Genomic DNA, 19,961 nt, shown 5'->3' on the forward strand with positions numbered 1-19,961 from the left:
TGTAATATGTAAAAACTACTATCCCCTTCTTCATTCAAGTTTTTCTATTGGTTTCCAGGTTTAATAGATGACTATTTAAGGTCATTTACTCTATTCCATCTTCTCTTCTACCGCCTCTCAGCATACTTTCATTACTTTTTGGTGCCTTTTGCATTTATCTGTGTAACTTTAAGCAATGTGTTTACATTTTTATTTCTTGTTCCAACAATTTTAGAAAGAATCTTTAGACTTCTCATTTTGAAAGGCTAGAGTACACTCTATGTTTCTTCTCTCTTCTCTCCACTACATCTTCCAATTCTGTCACCTGTAATTTTGCTTTTCAAATTGTTAGCATTAATTGTTTACATTCTGTTTTATAATCCCAGTTAAGTCACTGTTTTGTCAGTCTATTGATTCTACAATTTGGAAATGAGAAGTTCAGATTATCAACCTGTAGCTAACCTACCTGCATTCCATGATTTCATTTCCCTTCTTTTGTACTTGTATTTCCTGCCCTCATGATAGCAGCTTTTATTGCTTCTTACATGTTTGTAACAACACAAGCATTTTGTGAACTGTGTGACACCTTCCCCGTATTTCCCTTCCTGAGTTTTCTTTCCTGAGGCTCCATCCTTTGATTTGACTCTTTTCTTTCTAGGCCTAATGCCTGCCTGCCTTCCTTCCTTCCCTTCCTCCCTCCCTCATGTCCCCCTTCTTTCTCCATCCCTCCCTCAGTCCTTCCCTTCCTTCCCTCCTTCCTTCCTTCCTTTCTGGCTAACGGTAGGGGTAGAAGTTGGTGAGAGAGATTCTGAGCTCCAGGATATAGTGTTTATATGAACCTTGTTTCATATGCAGATTGTCAATTACTTCTTCTGTTTTAGGTCCTGCATGTCACCCTACCTCCATGCTACCTGATATCTGTGTCACACGCTTTTCTGGGACGCCACAGACATGACTGCCTTTCTCTACACTTGCAGCCTCTTCGCTGTGTATTTTCAGTTAGGGCTTCATCACTTTCCAGCACTCTTCCTTCAGCTTTCCATTTCCTAGATATCTGCTGATGTTGCTCTTGTGCTGATGGGTTCCCTGTCATTCTCTTTATTGTGAGATTTTTAATGCCTTGACTCTCATTTTAATAGTGTCCAGGGCTCATAACTGTTCAGACTGCTATCTTGAACTAGATGATGTAAAATGACTTCTCGAGTGCCCATGCTGTTCACGGTGTGTTTATAGTGTCTTCTTTTGCTTGTGATTTTTTAAATAAGAAAATTCCTTAACATTTTCTTTTCTCTAGCTTACTTTATTATAAGAATACAATCTGTAATTCATGAAACATACAAAAATACATTTAATTGACTGTTATGAATAAGTCTTCTGGTCAACAGTAGGCTATCAGTAGTTAAGTTTTGGGGGAGTCAAAAGTTAATATGTAGATTTTGACTGCACAGGGGTCAGCACTGCGAGCCCCCACATTGTTCAAGGGTCAACTGTAGTATTTAAACTGCCTTTGCACCTCCCTCACTGAGGATGATCTTAGTTGCCCTGCTGAACTATGGACAGGAGTCCTAGTTCTGATCTCTGGGTCCCAGATTTGTCCTGAAGACATGACTTCTCCTGCCTCTTATGGCCCAGACTCCTGGAACTTCACTTTGGTTTTCTTTCTGTTTCTAGCAACTTGGTCTTGTGTTGGCCTCTTCTCTTTGCCCATTGGTAGTCCCGTGAGTCAACTAGAGCATAGCACGTCTCCCAGGTAATCATGGCTAGCATGCTGCAAATACCATCTCTCAGATTCCATGTTACTGTATCACTGGAAACTTGTGACACCTTCTCCTGGAAACTTAGCTGCAAGCTGCTGTCCATGTGTCCCCTGAAGGGGCCACCTCTTTGAACACTTCCTTGTCCTCCTGGTTGCCCTTCCTATAGTTCATTCAGTCAGCCTCCAACTACGCACTGACCATTTTCTGTCATTAGGCACCATCTTTCCATTTGTTGCTTGCTTGGGCTGCCACAAAGAAAACAGAGATACTTTGTACTTTAATCTGTTCACATTTCTTGTATGGGGTTGCTGGGGGGAGGTGGGATTGGGAGAGGGTGATCAGCTTTTTTTGTACTTGACTAGGCTCTAGGGCAAAGTTTGCAACATAACCCTTGAAGAAGATTACAGGGTGGTAGGAAGAGAAGGAGTGAGGGAGGGAGAGTGAGAGAGAGAGACAGAGAACAAGTGAGAGCGCAAGCATGCATGAGAACGTGAGCACACATTTAATGCTGGCAAGGAGGAGGTGAAACTCCTACATTGATTAATACCACCCTTCTGGAGAGAACTTTGACTTTAAAATATTTATACTATTGATACAGTATTTTTATTTTGGAGAAATGACCTAAGGAAATGCTTTGAAATACAGATAAAAATCCTTATGTGTAAAATGTTAACCACAACATTACTTGTAGTGACAAATAATTGGAAACAATCTAAATGAGAACCCCAGAGGGATGGTTAAATAAATTACAGTACATACATATAATGAAATGTGATAAAGAAATTAGATATAATATTTCTAAATAACTTCTAGTAACAAGAGAAAATACACTACAATTTAAATGATGAAAGTAGAATATACGTTTCTATAGTTAGTATAATTCCACCATAGAAAGAAAATACTCAAGAACTATACTGGATATAACCAATATGTCTATCTAGAATAGAATGGATAAATCAAATTTTTCTGTATCATGCAGTGGATTATTATACACCAATGAAAAGAAAAACTCCAGCTACATTCAAGAATGTGGATTAATCTGGCATACATATTGTTGAATGAAAAAATCAAATTAAAAATATGATTTAATTTAGCTTTGCGCAGTGGCAGTATCGTAGCCTATGAGGTTTATCCGAGGCGTGATTATTGCTAATTGAAAAATATGATTTAATTTATATAAAGCTTAAAAGCAGACAAAATTAAAATCAAATTTTTGGTGATATATACTTGGGTGATAAAATTATAATGAAAAGCAACAGAAATAATCACAAAAGTTAAGTTGGTCATTACTTACAAGGGAGGAAGGGGGTTATAACTGGGCAAAGATGTTTGAGAGATTCTGAAGTGATGGTAATTTTTTTTATTTCTTGACCTGGATGATGGTTACTAGATGTTTGTTTTGTAGTTATTTCTCAAAAGTCTACATTCTGCCCTTCTACACAGGTGTTATATTTCACAATAAAAATATTAGGAATACTGGAAATAAACTACTCATGAAAGTATTATTTCTTAAAGGTAAAATTTTAGTTTTTTTGTCTTTGCATTTTAGTCTATTTTCCAAATTTCCCAAAATGTACACACCTTCCTTTTATCATCAAAGACCCTATCATCTAAGACCAATGAGAAAATCATTGTTGAAATTACCTCCTTGCAGGTGAAAAAACTAGTAAAAATTTTAAAAGACGTCTAAGAGCTCCAGTGGGATTTTAGAAAACACTTAAGGAAGGAAATGCCAGGATAAGATGGGTATCCTGCTAGTCAAACACGTGTGGTGACAGAGCAAGGGTATTTAGGGCATTAATATGGAGCTGACCTCATTTCTGGCTGGTGAGACTGGAAACATGCAGAACACACAGTCTGTGGGTTTATGGTCTTTCACTGCAAGTAGCAGAAATGAACTCTGATTGCCTTAGATATTGCTTAGTTTGATTTAACACAAAAGTAAGACAAAATCCAGCTACTTCTGGCTTAAGCAATATGGACATTCATTATTTCCAGTAAGAAGAAGTCTAGAGGTTCTGGAGTTGGCTCCCAGTTATTCTCCCCTTGTGTATTGCCATTACTATGATTCCATTCCAACAACTGTCTTTGTCTTTTTTTTTTTTGAGAGATAGAGGGACATACACAGAAAGAGTGAGAGTATGTGCACCAGCAGGGGGGAGGTATGGTGGGAGAGGGAGAGAGAGTCCCAAGCAGGTTCCACACTCAGCACAGAGTTTACCACAAAGCTTGATCCCATGACCCAGAGGTCATGACCTGAGCCAAAATTAAGAGTCCGGTGTTTAACTGGCTGAGTCACCCAAGTGCCCCATGTCTCTTTGTCTTTAAGTCCAAATTTTCAAATATTTGAGTGGCCCAGCTGGTGTTGGTTGATCACTCCAGCATGCGTAGAAGTAGCTGGTAGCAGAGCTACAAGGAACAGTCAGATGACTGGGTACCCACCTCCATAGGTAGCCAGCCAAGAGGTGTCTAGTATATTAACATTTCATATCTGGTGAAGAGGAAGGTGAGAAGGGGTATCCATTCCATGTTTTAATAAGCATATTAAAATTTTTTTTTTTAAATTTTTCAGTATTCCTGTATTTTGGTAACTTCTTCTCTCATACCATGTGATGTTAAGGAACTATATATTTTGTGACCACACTTAATCCTTCCTCCAGGCTGTGAAATTGGCTCAGGATGGAGTCCAGACATGACTTTCAAGCAATGTTAGTCAACACTCTTTTAAATTTTTAATATGGGTTCTGGGAGAAAGAGGTTACTTAGCTTTTCTCTGAATTTGTATGCTGATATTACCATTTAAACCAGGATCTGCTGGTGGCTATCATTACCAGTGAATAGAAGAAAGCATGCTGAGAATGAAGCCAAAGCAAAAAGGAGCAGAGCAGGAAGATGGAGAAGATAAAGTCCTGATGAAGTGTTCCATCAGCAATTCAATCCATCCCTGCCTAAAGCTACATCACCCTCTACTTAAGCTAGTTTCTTTTACAGTAACCATGAGTGCTGATCAACATAAATCTTTCATTCTGTGTCAATGCGAAAGAAAATGGAGAAAGTAGGAAGTGGGTGTGATGCCAGCTATATGCATGTAAGTTCCAATAAGAAAGCAATTTGTTGGGGTGCCTGGGTGGCTCAGTGGGTTAAGCCTCTGCCTTTGGCTCAAGTTATGATCTCAGGGTCCTGGGATCGAGTCCCACGTCAGGCTCTCTGCTCCGCGGGGAGCCTGCTTCCCCCTCCTCTCTGCCTGCCTCTCTGCCTGCTTGTGAACTCTCTCTCTGTCGAATAAATAAATAAAATCTTAAAAAAAAAGAAAGCAGTTTGTTTTCCCTATTGCTAGCTCTATTAAGGGAATAGCATCATACAATATTTAGCTAATGCAAATCTAACCGATGATTCCACATAACAATACCCATAAGACTTCTTTACCTGTAACGGGAAAGGATGGGGAGATCCATTCCTTTGTTCTCTCATAGCCTGGGGAAAGGATGGGGAGATCCATTCCTTTGTTCTCTCATAGCCTGGGCACCTCACCACAATGAATCTGATTCCAATATTCAATAATACATATTTTTCATAAAACATGGTTCCGCATGAAGAAGAGAGAAGCTTAACAAACCATGATATGAGGTTCTCTAAAAAATACTAAGCTGAATAAACAAGTATTGGATAGAATGTTAGCGGGACTTTCGGCTGCAAAATTAAATCACAAAGATGAATTGATTGAAAACAACACATTTCTACAAAGGCTTCTTGCTTTCCGATCTTTTGCGTAAGGAGGTAAACAGGAATTCAAAGCCAATGAAGGTGGGCACAAATGTTTTAATCTGCTTCAAGCTCAGGGTACATAACACTTAAATTATTTTTTAAAGATTTATGTATTTATTTTAGAGAGACAGATTGAGAGTGCACATGCGTGTGCATGAGGGAACAGAGTGGAAGAGTATAGGGAGAGGGAGAGAATCTCAAGCAGACTCTGCTGAGTGTGGATTTCACAGCCGGGCTCGATCTTATAACCCTGAGATCATGACCCGAGTCAAAATCAAGAGTAGGACCCTAAACCAACTGAGCCACCCAGGCATCCTGCATAAAACTTTGTAATTTAGTTATTCATTTAAGCACATATATCCTAGATCTTATGAAATTACGATTTAAGGAGTATTCAATGTTATTCTTGTGATTTTTGCTCTGCTTACTGAAGATTAGCCTTAGTTCCCCTCTGACTTAAAGACATCAGGAACTTTTTCTGAGCATAAAATTTTCATTTACTTATTATGAAAATGATATTTTATAGTTACAAAATAATAGGATCACATTTTAGAAGATTAAGGATATAAAGATAGGAAAAAAATACCACTCTAACAACTTATGTGTACCATTTTCAAAATACTCATTCCTTCTCTTTGTTGACGTTTACCAGGGGATTCCAACGCACAGAAATCCTCTTCTCTACTTGGTTCTGATCAGGTTAGTAAATTACAACAAAAAGTAAGGCAGAAGAGGTCCAAAAATTACCTGTATTGCTGGGGTAGGGACTCTACCTATATACCTACCTATATACCTATAACCTACCACCTGGGTTTGCTAATATTGAACCCTAGAATTAGACAGATAAACCAATAGTCTTAGATGGTAGAGGTCTCCCAGGGAGGGCATGTATCCCATGATATGTCAGAGGAGCTGCACTGTTCCTGACCAAGCACACCCAGTTATTTTTCCTAAACTTAGCAATCAGTTAACTCACTCCACCTCTCCACAACCAGTGTGAGTAAAGGGAAAAGGGAGGAAGTGAACAGGGGAGTTTAGAGAAAAATCCTCCTTATGGTAAATGTGAGGAGAAAGGGTGTTTTCTTTTTACAAGTAAAAAAAGAAAAACAAACAAACAACAACAATAAAAACAACAGCAACAAACCCAAAACCCCAGGGGAATGTAGTATGCCCAAACTCCAAGAGAACAACACGTTGGTTGTAATGGAGCCATGATTATTGCCATGTCAAGAAATATGCACAGAAAGCAGTTAACATAGCAGCACTGAGACTGCTCTCCTTAAAAAGGTCGGCTTGCAAGATTGGCCTCTGGTTGCCATCTGGCAACCTGGGTGTTGAGAGGGTTCCCATCATGCCTACAACTGACAAGAGTTGTTCCCTGTGCCTAAACAGTACAATGTGGTTGTTGAACACCTGCCTTCCTTCTGGGAGTCTGAAATTTTGGTACATCTAGGCAGAGAGGGCCTACATGACCAGCCCCCAGGAAGAACTCAAGGCATTGAGCCCCTAATGAGCTTCCCTGGCACACAAGACTTCACATGTCTTGATACAACTTATTGCTGGGATAATTGAGTGCAGCCCGTAGGACTTCACTAGAAGAGGACTCTTGGAAGTTTGTACCTGTTTTTCCACACGTCTTCCCATACGTTGCTGATTTTGCTTTGTATCCTTTCACCGTATTCAGTCTTAGCTGTGAACATGACTATGCTGAGACCTGTGAGCCCTCCTAGAGAATCACTGAAACTGGGGGTGCTCCTAGGGACCCCTGAAATAACATGGCTAGTTGTTTCAATTGTCCTTTTGATCCTCAGCCATTCCTCCATGAAACGAGAATGATAGGAATTGTTTAAAGATGGACCATCGGACTTAAAAGACTCAGAAGGAGGGTAACATGGAGGCCATTTGTCTATGGCCTGTGTAGATTGTTATTAGGTTAATTTAGCTAAACTGAAATTGTGTTTTCTAGAATTCCTTTTCCCGTATGGTTTTGGGTTAGCATGAGTCAGGAGAGAGATTTTGTATAAGGTTTGGAAGGCAAAAGTGGGACAACAGGTATCTTGCTTTTTATGCTCTTTACGTTTAGTGAGAGGCTGTTGTAGATCACGTGTGTTGTCTCTTGTCCGCTGGTTCGCACAGGTCAGCAGCTGGGCTGGCATCAGCTGCAGCTCCTGCCTCAGCCTTCCCGACTCCTGGGCCAAATGCATGGCTAGCTTTATGATGAAAGGCACAAGTGTCTCCTGCAGGACACATTCATCATCATCGAAGTTGAAGACTTGGAGGTAGTGAAAGACCAAGGCAGATTCTAGTTCATCTAGATGGGTTCCAGCTCGGCCTCAAAAATGTTGGAAGAGGCAATCCCCCATGGTCGAAGAGTGTCTCTTGATGTTCTTGCTGGGTATGCTGAGAATACAAGTCTCTTTCCTGGGTACTTCTCAGAGTTGTGCTTACTTGCTGTGAGCAACCCTGAGGTTTAGATAATATTTCACTCTGGGATAAAGAACAGACTTGCTTACAGCTTACTGTATGTGGTTCCTTTGATGAATCTCTAAATTCGGGGTTTCTCAGCTGTGATGCAAATTCCCTGTAGATGCCGTACCCATCTGAGCACCTCTGTGTTGCATCCATAGGACTTGGGGGCGAGAAGAGCTGAGACAAGCATGATGTTTCTGCTGCTTGCTGTACTGTGAGTAATAAGGTTTTTTTTTTTTTCCTCTGACCTTGGAGTATAGTGTTTCTACCAGAATCCACAGAACAGTAATAGGCCAACTTACTAGCTAGAAAGAAGGTTAAAATCTTAGACTCTGACAGCAGGTTGTAGCTGTCCTTGCTCCCCTCCACTTCATGTTCATCTTCCCTTCCCAGCTGCCTGTCCTGTGAAACTCGGCACCAGACATAGAAACAACAGGAGAATCTAATGGTTGTCGCAAGGTGGACCACCAGTCTTAGAGATTTGAGATTCGGTCATTAGGGAGGTTCCTAAAACAGGACTGATAAGGACAGCGACCAATGACTAGAATTGGGGTTAAAAGGAACTGGGCTTGGTGGCAAGATTGGTTTGATACTGAAAGCCAAAGTTCAGCTTGCCCCAGAGTGCCAAGGTCTGGACTGTAATTAAAGATGGAAAGGGGAGAGCTAGCAAGTAGCTTAAGTGGTCCTGGGTGTGGGGAAAGGAAGCCTGCAAATTAGATGCAGAGACCCCAGTCTGAAAATGCAGTGCACCTGCCATTAGTCATGCTAATGTAAATAATGTTATGCTGTTGCTGCAGCTTTATACTGTAAAGCGTATTATACACCAGGGACCTGGATTTTATAGTATTCTCTGTTCTTTCTTCCTTCCTTCCTCCCTGCCTTCCTTCCTCCATCCCTCCCTCTCATCCTTCCTTCCTTCTCTTTACTTCTCTCCCCCCTCTGTCTCCTTCTCTGTTTTTTTTCTGTTTTTTGATGTGACTCTATGTTGAAACCTGATACCCAAACAGAATAAGAGTAGAACTGTGTAGCATCTCTACTTCATGCTCGTGGTGATGAGAAAGGCCCTGGGCCTTCTACGCCCCTAGACTATCTCAGGTGGTCCCTGCATTAACTACTCCACAGATGCAGGTCATATTTCTATTCTGACTTTTCCAGTGAGGTCGGAGGCAGACCCACCTGCCTACTTGTCATTCCCACTACCACTTCCCTTGAAATCTGCTCCTTTCTCAGTGTTTTCCAACTCAGTAAATGCCCTTCATCCTGGTCTATAATCATTCTCCACAGAGAAGCTGAAGAGATCTTTTAAAGCACAATTGCATTATGCCACTTTACTATTTTAAAACCTCCAAGTGGCTTCTCCTACAATTGGAATAAAACAGTCCTGCCAAAGGCTTGTTTTGAAAAAGCAATAGATATATTTGACACCGTGAGTTTCATATTTGCTAATGTTTGAAAAACACCAGATGAATGCAGCAATTGCACCCAGTGAAAGCAGCGCGCATGCACACACCTCAACCCCGTGCCCTCCCAGCTACCTCGGTTCACTGTGGGTTATGGGCCACACCTGGCCACATAAGGTGTACTGCTTTCCCTAGGTTTCGGATAACCCTCCTTCCCCCACCCCAAAACTCAGAGCTGCAACCCTTCTGAGGATTGCTTCCATGAGTAAGCTTCAGGTATGTAGTTATTGTAGTATTTATGTCACTAATCACGTGCAAAAATGTGCTGTTTTATTATGTTTTAATCAGTTTTTAAAGTGTTACAACAAAATTTTTCAGTGTTTTACCTTTAGCCATGTATTTTCCCTTAAAACCTGTGGTTTTATGATGTGATTTGGCATCGCAGAGTGGTTTTTAGAAATATATATGTTTTGGGACTCTTGGGTGGGTCAGTCGGTTAAACATCTGCCTTCAGCTCAGGTCATGATCTCAGGGTCTTAGGATTGAACCCCACATCAGGTTCCATGCTCAGCGAGGAGTCTGCTTCTCCCTTTGCCCCTACCCTGCTCATGATTTCTCTGTTTCTCAAATAAATAAATAAAATAAATCTTAAAAAATGCATATGTCTTGTTATAGCAGAAATAACTATACACATTTCTTGCTTCTAAGAACCTTATGGTGGCCTCTGCTTGTCTTTCTAACCTCATCTCCTACCACCTTTTTTTTTTTTTAAAGATTTTTATTTATTTATTGGACAGAGAGAGATCACAAGTAGGCAGAGAGGCAGGCAGAGAGAGTGAGAGGGAAGCAGGCTCCCTGCCGAGCAGAGAGCACGATGCGGGACTCGATCCCAGGACCCCGAGATCATGACCTGAGCCGAAGGCAGCGGCTTAAACCACTGAGCCACCCAGGTGCCCCTCCTACCACCTTTTTGGCTCACAGTACTTCAAGCACCCAGGCACATCCTCACTCAGGGTCTCTGAGAGACTCGTTCTTTCTGCCTGGGAACCTATTCTTTCAGTTCTTGTCATAACTGGTTCTATTGCTTCTTTCACATTTTAACCTCAATTTTACATTTTCAGATTGGTCTTTGCCAATCACTCTGTTTGATGTGCCTCCCACCAGATCTCCCTTTGATAGTTCTAACAAATCATCTTGTTTATTTTTAGTAAACCTATCATAATCTAAAAATACTGAAGTATTTTATTATTTTACTTCTTACTAAAATGCAAGGTATTGAATACACTTCTTCATATCCATCAACTTTAGTAAGGCCTGGTACACAGTGGGCACTCAACAAATATTTTTTGAATGAAAGAAAATGAACACTTTGTTATCTTTTTGCTCTCCCATGAATGCTTTTACCAAAATCCCACATATTTTTGAGCTATAAAAGCATGTCAGAAAATTTTTCAGAATGCAAATCTTCCTCCAAGCTTTCTCCGAAGGGAATTGTAGCATTTTACTACAGTGAATGAACAGTAGGAAAAAGGAAATACCCAGACTTTTGAAGAGATTGTTACATGCTGGCTCTGAATTAATGCTAAATCCAAGAGAACTGAAATGCCATTATGGTCCACTCATCAAAGTGGGGCTCATGGTGGTCAAGTGATATATCTCTATCTCTTTAATTTTTTTAAAAGATTATTTATTTATTTATTTATTTACTTGACAGAGAGATTGAGGTCACAAGCAGGCAGAGAGGCAGGTGTGGGTGGGGAAGCAGGCTCCCTGGCTAGCAGAGGGCCTGATGTGGGGCTTGATCTCAGGACCCTGGGATCATGACCTGAGCCGAAGGCAGAGGCTTTAACCCACTGAGCCACACAGGCATCCCTCTATCTCTATAATTTTGGCCTAAATTTGAATTACTGCTTCACCTATGATTCTTTCCTAAGTTATTGAATGTATAATTTGAATGGACACAATTGTCAACTGGAAGAATCATTACAAAGGTTCTCTGACTTGTAAAGACACTATAGGAAGAATCAAATGAATGCCCATAGAATTTCCCTTTCCTGCCAGAATGGTAAACAAAAGCAGTACTACATATCTTGTTAGGTCCGTTATTAAATGAAACGAGACTGAGACAAAGTGGAAGTTATTTAAAGCTTTATTTTATGGTAAGTATTAGAAGTCAGACTGATTGGCCAGGGGAATGAGACTGAAACAAAGTTAAAGTTATGCAAAGCTCTATTCTATGCCAAGCATTAGAAGTCAGACTGACTGGCCAGGGCCGTCTCTGAAGAGAATGACCACCCCCAGCTTACAGGCTCAGAATCGACTGACTGACTGGTCAGGGCCGCCTGCGAAGAGGGCGACCCCTCCCAATCTTACAGGCTACCTTTTTTGGGTGAAACTGCAACCCATATCTTGGTATCTCAACCCACTGGGTTTATGTGTCTCTTGCTGATTGGCTAGTTCCATCTGGTCTGGTGACTTGTTATTTAAGATTACCCCATACCAGGAACCATTACAAACAGTATTTTCTTTTTGGGAAGGCTTAGTCAGTTAACATATTCAGTGTGAATAATAAGATTGTCATCCTTCCCAAGATGGAGTCGTTTAGGTTTGGACAAGACCTTCTCACTGTTACAAACAGTACTTCATACTGATTAGATGTTTCTATCTGGCCTGACTCGTCCTTGTATTCTGGGCTCTATTATCAGGAACTAGCTGACTACATTTTACTGGTTTCCTGGACTTGTTTCTAAGTAAGTTTCTCTGGTGGGGGGAGAGTCAATTTAAGTTTACTGCACAAACTACAAAATGGTTATTTACCCAAGATGGAATTGCTCTGGCTAAATAGGTCCTTACACATCTCTGCAGAAATTTCAGGGATTATTGCCACTATCAAAGACTCAGAAGATGCGTGTTTGATGATGCAAATCAGATCTCTAATTTGCTTGTTTGGACTCTGTAAAAGTGGAGTGGATCTTGGAGAACGGCCATGGAATATCTTGCGTTTAATCAGGTGTTGACTTCAATTATAGCCGTTGCTCCAGGTGTGGTGCCTTTAACTGAAACAAATCAACATCAGTATGCAGCTATTGACCTGGAAAATACTTTTTCCTTCCATATTAATTTGCAAGAACCACACAAAAAGTAGTTTGCTTCTGAGTGGTAAGACCAACAATTTACTTTCCTTCCTCAGGGCTCTGTTAATTTTCTTGCTTTCTATTCTGGTATCTTCCACAGTGATTGTCTTGACATTTCAAATAATGTCACTTTTCTCCACTACATTGGTTAAGATTATGTTCATTGTCTCTGATGAGCGGGAAATAACAAGTTCTTTAGATGCCTTAGTAAGATAGCTGAGAAAAAAAGAATGAATTATAAACCCCATGAAAATTCAGAGACCCACCAGCTCAATGAAATTTCTGAGACACCGTCTCAGAATAAAAGGCTAAAATGTTAGGATAAAAGACAAGTTGCTGCATCTTGTACCACCAACCAACAAAAAGAGGCACAATGCTGGGTAGACTTTTTTGGATTCTGGAGGCAACATATATTTTGTGTATGATACCTCCTACAGAATAAGCTGTAGGTTGTTGGTTTTGAAGGGGACTTCAAAAGAAGGCTCTGCTGTTCAAGTAGCAGTGAGAACTTCTTTTCCCCTTAAGCTTTATGACGTAGCAGATATGATGATACTTGAAAAACCCATGGAACAGAGGAATTCACTACAGGGTCTTTGGCAAATACTATTAGGATATTAGGAGAATTACAGGACAGAAGTCAATAGAGTTTTGAGCACAGCCTCCTTTTCTTTGTTTCTTGTATTTGAGAGAGAGAGAGCTCGTGTGAGAGCATGAGTGAGCAGAGGGAGGCTAGAAATGGAGGGGAAGGTGGGAGAAAGGATTTCAAGCAGACTCCTCACTGAGTTCCGTGGAGCCCATCACAGGGGCTCCTGAGATCATGACCTGAGCTGAAACCCAGGGTTGGGTGTTTAATTGACTGAGCCACCAGGTTCCCCTCCATGCTGTCTTTTATGGATAACTATTCTTTAGAGGAATATCTCTAGGTTTGCTACCAGGCCTCAATGTCTTATCATTGGATATCAAGTGACTAGGTGACCTAAGGTTCCCATAATGGATGTTCTCTGAGCTAGCAAGCTATAAACTTAGGCATGAGCAACAGAAATCAATTATTAAGTGGAAATAAGTGGTAAATAAGAAATTGAGCTTGAGCTTGTGCCAAAAGGCACAAGCAAGTTGTGTGAGGATGTACCTCAGACTCCTTCAACACTAACTACTGTTGTATTATCCTTTTCTTTCTTCCATACCTACGGCTTCATGGAAAATTTCTTATGAATTTATGGCTGAGGAGGAACAAACCTTGAGCCTGGTTTACAGATGGTTTGGTGGTCTTGATTTCCAAGGGGGACCCAACAATAGTTCTGTTGAACTAAAAATTGAGACTGCCATTTGGCTGCTTGGGTCTTCATGTCATTGAATTAACAGGTCAAGAAGGAGGTTACTCTGTTTGGGGACATGGATCCTGATTTCCAATAGGAAACTGGGTTCCTTCTACACAATAGGGGCAATGAGTATGTCTTAGTCTGTTTGAGTAACTGTAACAAAATACCATATACTGTGGTGCTTATAAATAATAGAAATTTATTTCTTACAGTTCCGGAAGCTGGAATTCTGAGATCAGGATGTCAACATGGTCAGTTGAGAACTCTAACATTGCAGACTTCTTGTTGTGTTCTCACATGGTGGAAAAACAAGAGCTCTCTCTTTAAAGGCACTAATCCCATTTGTGAGGGTTCTGCCCTTATGATCTAATCACACTCCAAAGGCCCCACCTCCTAATACCATTGTCTTGGGTGTTAGGTTTTCAATATGTGAATTTTGTAGGGGGAAACAAAAGTTCAGACTTCAGTAGAAGAATATGGAACCAAGGTAGTTCTTTGGAGTTTTTGTGGTACATCCTGTCTAAGAGTAAAAAGTTAATAGAAAACCATTAGAAATTTAAAAAATGGGACAACTAGAGATTTAGTATCTTCAGAAAGGAAGGTTTGGTTCACTACATAAAGCAGAGAATCCTGACTAGCTGAGGACTTGGTGGGGACAAAGGAAACATGAATGAAATGTAGAAGAAAGGGGTTATAAATATCAACCACAGCTGCATGACCATTACAGAAATGAAGACTGCTGCGGCTATATGTATCTTCTTGTGTGTGTGTACATATTCACCTTCCTTTCTTTTCCTTTTCTTTATGATTGTATGCAAGTTTTGTTAGAATAAACTTTACAACCAAATCTTTAGAATGTTGACTGAATTTGAAGTATAGTTAACATAGTTCAGAGAAGAATACAATGACTGATGGAAATTTGCATCTCAATATTTTGGGGAGAGGATAAGAATGCTTTCATCTGTCTAAGGGATAGTTCCATCATGTTAGGTGCATATATGGAGTTCTTTCTGTTGCTATATGAAAGTTCAAATATATGTAGAGTATGAATGAGTGCTGAGTAGCCAAGGGGCTAGACTGCATGGGTTATTTAGCTATGATGTCTCAAGTCCAAACTCACATTGAATCTCTGCTTTGTGATATCAGGGCTGGATTCTGCTAACAGGATTTCTTTGCCAGTTGGCTCTCAGACTCTGACAAAAAGGGGCACTAGAGAGAACTTCAAAGCTGGAGGAGAAAGAAGAAAAAGGTTCTTATTTGTTGTCAAATTGGGTTCTTGCTAATATCACAACAGTCTCATTTCTTCCATCTATCACTGACACTTTATTTTGATAGAAGACATTGAATCCAGTTTGTAGACTTTCCAACTTTTGAAGAACTAGGCCTCATCATGCCCATTGTGGACACTAAAGCTGCCCTGAGGTCTCCCTTCTGAGAAGTCTGACTCAATGACCCATGGGTTCCTCCTCTAAATTTAAAGACAACTGCTCCAGTTAGGGAATATACCCTTTTCTAAGTATTTACTGTATGCGACTTCTTGTCCAAAGTTCTAATTTTAATAGTTCCAACATCTTCATTTACCTAACTTTCTGTAGTTCCTAGTTTCATGACACCTTATTCTACTTTAATTTTCCCGTTTTCAGTTCTTCAGTTATAAAGAATCTATTACCCAGTTTAATTCTTTATATTAAACCCTTTCTGTTAAAATAACATAGGTAATATTTTTTGTCTTCTAACAAAGGTCAGTATATAAAAACAATAGAGGCATATTTGCTTTATTATACTTTGCTTTATAATGCTTTGCAGACTTTTTTTTAAAATACAGATTGAAAGTCTAGCAATCTTACATTGAGCAAGTTTATCAGTGCCAATTTTTAAAAAAGATTTATTTATTTATTTGAGAAAGAGAGAGAGTGAGTGTGGGAGAGAGTGGGGGGAGGAGTATAGGGAGAGAATCTTCAAGCAGACTCCCCACTGAGCATGGAGCCCCATTTGGGGCTCAGTCTCAGGACCTATGAAATCATAACCTGAGCCAAAACTGACTGAGGTACCCCATCAGTACCATTTCTAACAGTATTTGTTCCATTTTGTATCACATTTTGGTAATTCTCACAATATTTCAAACTTTTAAATTATTGTATTTGTTATGGCAATCTGTGATTAGTGATCTTTGATGTTACTGTTGTAATAAAATTAGACCAGTTAATAATCCTACAGTGATCTGTAAGTGTTCAAATAAAAGGTAGAGTCACATGTCTCTCAGTTTAAATCAAAAGATAGAAATCATTAAGTATAAAAATTGAAAGCTAGAAATCATAAGAAGGCATGTTGAAAGCCAAGAGAGGCTGAAAACTAGGTCTCTTACACCAGTTAGCTGAGTTGTGAATGCAAAGGAAAAGTTCTTGAAGGAAATTAAAAGTACTGTGCCCATGAATATATGAACACATGAATGATAAGAAAGTAAAACAACCTTATTGCTGATACAGAGAAAGCTTTAGTGGTCTGGATAGAAGATCAAAGCAGCTACAACATTCTCTTAAGATAAAGCATAATCCAGAGGTCCTCACTGTCTTCAATTCTGTGAATGCTGAGAGAGGTGAGGAAGCTGCAGAAGAGTTTGAAGCCAGCAGAGGTTGGTTCATGAGGTATAAGGAAAGAAGGCATCTCCATGACCTGAAAGTCCAAGGTGAAGCAGCAAGCCATCCAGAAGTTCTGGCTCAGGTAATTAAGGAAGATGGGTGCACATTAACAACTGATTTTCAATGTCCATGAAATAGCTTTCCATCGGAAGAAGATACCATCTCGGGCTTTCCTAGCCAGAGAGGATATGCCTAGCTTCAAAGCTTTAAGAGCTTTTTTTTTTAAGAGCTAATGTAGGTGGTGACTTTAAAGTGAAGCCAGTGCTTATTTACCATTGAAAAAACCCCAGGGCTCTTAAGAATTATGCTAAATCATCTCTGCCTGAACTCTATAAAAGGAAAAACAAAACCTGGATGAAAGAACGTCTGTTTACAACATGGTTTACTGATTATTTTAAGCCTACTGTTGAGACGTACTTCCCAGAAAAAAAGAGGCCTTTCAAAATTGTACTGCTCATTGGCAAAGCACCTGATCACCCAAGGGCTCTGCTGGGGATGGACAACAGTCATGTTGTCTTCAGGCCTGCTAACACAATGCCCATTCTGCAACGGATCGAGTAGTAATGTCAACTTTCAGGTCTTATTATTTAAAAAATACATTTTGTAAGGCCCTATCTGCCACAGATAGTGGCTCCTCTGATGGAAAACGTAAATGGAGAACCTTCTGAGAAGGAATCAGCAGTCTAGATGCCATTAAAGACATTTCCGATTCATGCGAAGAGATCAAAATATCAACATTCACAGGCATTTGGAAGACGTTGATTCCAACCCTCATGGATGACTTTGACGGGTTCAAGACCTCAGTGGAGGAAGGAGCTGCAGATGTGGTGGTGGAAATAGCAAGAGAACTAGAATTAGAAGTGGAACCTGAAGATGGGACTGAATTGCTGCAATTTCAGGATAAAATCTGAATGGATGAGGAGCAAAGAAAGTGGTTTCTTGAAGAATTCTGCTGCTGGTGAAGATGCTGTGGAGACTGTCAAAGTGGCAACAGAATTTAGAATTTTCCATAAACTTAGTTGATATCCTGCAGCAGCAGGATTTGACAGGATGGACTCCAATTTTTTAAAGAAGATCGAATGTGGGCAAAATACTATCAAATAGCATCACATGCCACAGAGAAATCATTCATTAAAAAAAGAGAGTTGATTGATATAGCAAACTTCATTGTTGTCCTTATTTTAAGAGATTTTAAGAGATTGCCTCAGCCACCCCTGAGTTGCCTTCAGCAACTACCACCGGATCCCTCAACAGCCATCAACATCAAAGCAAGACTCTCCACCAGCAAAAAGATTATAACTTGCTGAAAGCTTAGATGAGCGTTTCTTAGCATTAAAGTATTTTAAAATTAAGGTATGTACATTGTGGTTTTTTCTGACATAATGATAGTTCGTGCTTAATAAATTACAGATGGTGCAAACATTTATATGTACTGGGAAACCAAAAAGTTCATTTGAATAGCTTTATTGTGTAATTCACTTTATTGCAATGGTCTGAGCTAAACTTGCAATATCTCCAAAGTATGCCTATACTGTAGTCGCTGATTTTAACATGAAGTAGACTTCTTTAAAAAGTAGACCTTAATTTACCAGTTTTTGTGAATTTGTTACTCATAAACCATTTCTGGTTCTCTGTACCTGCATCTCCCCTTTGTTCATGGCTTGGAGATAAGTGCTCTTCATGAATACCTGGTTTCCAAGCAAAAGAGAATTTTAATTGATACAGTTGGTCTGAGATCTGTTCTGTTTACTCTTTCAGATTGTCCAAATGAAATCATTAAAAATGAACTGAATTAGAGTTGGGCATACACCGACTTAGATCAAGCAAGAAACACACTAATCTAATATATTGCTGAACTTGGTTTTTGGTTTTGATCTTTTAGAACACATAGAATAAAAGATGTAAGTGGCTTCTGAGAAGTCAGGCTAACTGATCACTGTTGTTTGAAACTCAAGAACAAAAAAGATTTTCTTGTGCTATATTAGTTTCACCTTGATCGCCATTGTTAAAACAAACAAAAAAACAAGAGAACCAAAGCATACACAGTGATAACTATACAAAATAGGCCCACATGATAGCAGATAGGGAAGCTCATGACTGTGGCTTACTCCTAGTTCACTGCATCGCATGGACGATGGCAGTAGGACTATTCCAGTCCCTCTATCACTGATGGGCTGAGATATTGTCATCTTGAGTTTTGGAGATTTCTTCTGTAAGGGTCCAGGAAACGTATATGATTGCAATTATTTTTCCCCCTCCCTCTTGGGATATCTTTTTCATTCTCTTGATAGTATCCTTTTATAAGCAGCAGTTTTAATTTTGATGAAATCCGATGTATTTAGATTTTGTTTGTTTGATTTCTACACTTTTGGTCTAGAGCCAGGTTTTGTAGCTGGGTTAGCTTATTTGAAAATTCAGACCACCACTCAAATCCCATCCTCAAGTGTAGGAGGGCAATATAAATGTATTTTGATAGAAAAATTGGGTATATTTTATTAATATAATTAAGAGGAAAAGCTCCACATGTTCAGGTGGGTTCTTTCAACTCCCTTTTCATTATGAAGGGCATTTGCTTGTGACTTAGCCCTATTATAATAGATGCAAGCCTCTGAGAATCTAACAGAATACTCTTACTTAGCTGCACTAGCCCCACAAACCCTGTCAGCCAATTGGGCAATGCAAAAACCTTCTCACAGAAGAAACCTTGAAAACCAATGGTTTAAATAAGATAAGTAGCTTGCCTTCTTCTTACTTGGCATGAAGGCTGAATTCATGAATATTGGCATGAATTAGCTAGTCTTGGACCAGGTGGGTGACTCCATAATTTCATCAGCAATAAGACTTCTACCTTCCTGTTTCTCTGTCATTAACTTGTGGCTTTATTTTCAAAATCATTCCATGATTGGGGAGGCTGGCTGGCTTAGTTCAAAGAGCATGTGACTCTTGATCTCAGTGGCTGTGAGTTCAGGCTCTGTCTTGGGTGTAATTACTGTAAAAGAAAAAAGATCATTCCATGATCACAAAGGGGCTCTAGCTATTGAATCTGTGTTTTAGAAGGAAGAAAGGGGAAAACAAAAATGACATGACTTCTCGATGAGTCAGACCTGCTTGAAGAAATTTTCTAGAAGCCCCATCTAATGACCTGTGTTTATATACCACAGATCACATCAGCAAGGAATGCTGGGAGATATGGTATGGTAATTAATTTTTAGCTAAGTTTATTGCTGCTGTTATGGACAATTTCTATTACTTTATTATTATTATTTGTAGGCTATTAGTACTTTTTTTTTTTGTCTGAAAGGATATTCAATAGCTTTCTGGAAGCATCTCACCAAAGAAAGCTATTTGTTTCAGCCATTCTTCATAAGCGTCAAATAACATGTCTTCAGATAACAGTGCAGTCTATTTTCTGCTATGTCACCCCAACAATACAGTGATTTTGTTGTAAGAAAGGGAGAATCGATATTGGGTAGATAATTAGCAGGTTTTTTTTTTTTAA

The 19,961-nt window shown here is 39.6% G+C and overlaps 1 non-coding gene across 1 annotated transcript; it reads left to right on the forward strand.

Annotated features, from left to right (window-relative positions):
* The first annotated feature begins 2,828 nt into the window (after window positions 1-2,828).
* Window positions 2,829-2,968, forward strand: LOC123937657. The gene has a single exon (XR_006817514.1). It is a non-coding gene; the product is annotated as a U4 spliceosomal RNA (small nuclear RNA).
* Window positions 2,969-19,961: the final 16,993 nt, after the last annotated feature.

The sequence above is a fragment of the Meles meles genome, chromosome 2, assembly GCF_922984935.1.
Source record: "Meles meles chromosome 2, mMelMel3.1 paternal haplotype, whole genome shotgun sequence".
NCBI classification, from domain to species: Eukaryota; Metazoa; Chordata; class Mammalia; order Carnivora; family Mustelidae; genus Meles; species Meles meles.